This window comes from Berghia stephanieae, unplaced genomic scaffold (genome assembly GCF_034508935.2).
Source record: "Berghia stephanieae isolate SIO BIC M18660-M18661 unplaced genomic scaffold, UCSD_Bste_1.3 scaffold5668, whole genome shotgun sequence".
NCBI lineage: Eukaryota > Metazoa > Mollusca > Gastropoda > Nudibranchia > Aeolidiidae > Berghia > Berghia stephanieae.
The window spans coordinates 2,501-4,935 of record NW_027627142.1 but is presented as its reverse complement, the minus strand read 5'-3'; the positions used below and the strand labels follow the sequence as shown (position 1 = coordinate 4,935).

Here is a 2,435-nt window from a genome sequence, read left to right as displayed (position 1 = left end):
TTCTATTTTCTGGTTCTATATTTCGATTTTTTAGTTTATTGTTATTTTTGTATAAATTTATTAACAAAAACATCCTACAATGTCACAATAAAACTTTTGCCATGTCCGAATACAGAAACACAGTATTGCTGATGAAATTGGGTGGAATGCGCATCGTGACGGAGGTGCATAAAAGATATACCGTCAACGGAGGTGCATAAAAACACTACGTTTAAAAAAAAATTGTTGTTGTATTTTTGCAGCAGTTATAAATTTACCAATCACAGTGTGCAAAAATTTTATCACCTAAATATAGTAATAGACCTACAGAGATGGACCCTACAATGCACTTGATTTGTGTAACGTACTCTTTCTGCATCTATCCACACTAGCTACCACTGAAAGACACACTCAAGACAACAATGTGTGGTCAAATTTCTATTGCTATCTTATATTTCAAACTTCAACTACAGTATTATAGTATTATATCAAACATTTTTAAAAAGTATGTTATCTGTTATGTTTGTAGGCATACATTGTGTGGGTGTGTAGTGTAGGCAGCCAACTGCACACCCCTTTGAACCTTAAACAACCCGCGCGCTGACCTATGGCCTTGTCCGACCTCTGTCACGGCTTCCCCATTGTGGCGATGCTAAAAATAGTGCAGGCTGGTTGCGAAGAGGGTTATTCTAAAGATGACGCCCACAAAATGGCCCAACCTGGTGCAAAAAAAAAAAAAAAACAAAAAAAAAAAACAAACAAACTCGCGTCCCGGGACAGTCCTGTCGTAGTGCGGTAGGGGCCTAACAATCTAGCAGAATGACCCATTCCAAAAATTCTTTTACACGCCCAAAGGATTTCTTCCTCAATATTGTCACATGATTCAGGCAGCGGGATTTAGAGAGCCCGGTGAAATCGTAAAAATGCCCTTTTATAATTTTTTTTTTTTATTGCCATCAGATTGAGCAGTTTCAACATTGAAATAAGAATTTATAACAATGGGATTTGGAATTTCGGGCTACCCAAAAATACCCGATGCCCGATTTCCAAGTTGCCTGAAATGGGACGTTGAGTCGTAAAATACAGCCGTAAAACCCAGAAAACCCCCATTTTCGGCAAACTCTTTTCCCGACGACGGTTCAGTGCGTGTGGAATCAACATCGTTGCTGCATTCCGGGCGCAGTTTCTCTTTATGACTTAGATGCTAATTTGTGATCAACTTGAGTTCAGAAATGGTGAAAAATAATGTTAACATCTATAGTCAACACATTAAAAAAACTTTTACGGCGTACAATGACTTTTTGAGAGCTGAGGGAACGAATTAGAAGACTCCAACTTGGGCTTGGGACTTAGGCTTAGGATTAGGATTAGAATTAGGCAGGAGCGGGGGCGGGACTTTACTTTATTGAAAGAAGAAGATGCATTTACGAAAAATGTTACGTCTTTCATTCGTCTTCGTAATTATTTCTAGTAATGTTTGAGTTCCCAATACGCCTCTGATCGTCTGAAACTGAAACCTTTCTCCTTCGCCCTACCCTCCTACACTACACACCTCCATATAAAATTAAGACAATGGTATTGATTAAATAAACGAACACACCAACACTTCCTTAGTTTCACAGCACTTTTATTATATTACTTAATATTTTAGCCATGATGGACTTTCAATTAGTTGCAACACCAATAAATATTACTATTTAGTATGTTTTCTTTTTATAATTATAAGTATAAGTGGTGTGATTTTTCTAATTTCAAAACAATTTGATGTCAATTGTGGTTTAGGACTCCGGTCGACGCCATTATTATTTACTGTGTTTCCCATCAGTTTCGATATTGCAAGTGAATGCAAACATTATGTTTTATCAGGTTATAGTATCTTAAGTTAGGGTTGACGTCTCTCCGAGATAATGGCAAAATAAAATCCCTCTTTAGGTGCGCTGTGAAACTACGGAAGTCCTTCAAAAAAAAATAATAATAACCACAAAAACTCACAGATAAGTTCAGCATAGGGGGTGACAGTGTCGGTGGAGAGTATCATAAGCGTCTGTCGAAGCCGTCAACTTTAAGAGTCTCTATTTAGCTGACGAGTGTTGCCCTTTGAGTCAAAGAGCTAGTCTGAAGACAGTGAAAGCTGTGAATGCCAACCATAATTTCTATGGCTCCATTAAGTCTATCCGTTTACCAGGTCATCGCACTAGTCTTGTCATTGTGATCCAAATATAGGCATTTGGAATTATTTTTTGCAATTCGTGATCATCTACGTTCTTCTCATCATCTAGGTCGTCGTCATCATCATCATCATCATCATCATCATCATCATCATCATCATCATCATCATCATCATCATCATCATCATCATCATCACATCCTCCTCCTCCTCCTCCTCCTCCTCCTCCTCCTCCTCCTCCTTCTTCTTCTTCTTCTTCTTCTTCTTCTTCTTCTTCTTCTTCTTCTTC

General features: G+C 38.1%; 1 protein-coding gene across 1 annotated transcript in view; it reads left to right on the top strand.

Annotated features, from left to right (window-relative positions):
* The first annotated feature begins 1,111 nt into the window (after window positions 1-1,111).
* The window catches only part of LOC144962054 (uncharacterized), a 2,465-nt gene continuing 1,141 nt past the window's right edge, over window positions 1,112-2,435 (top strand). Inside the window, exon 1 of the mRNA XM_078895029.1 lies at window positions 1,112-1,214. The gene's annotated coding sequence lies outside the window, so the exon portion shown is untranslated. The remainder of the gene's footprint in view (window positions 1,215-2,435) is intronic.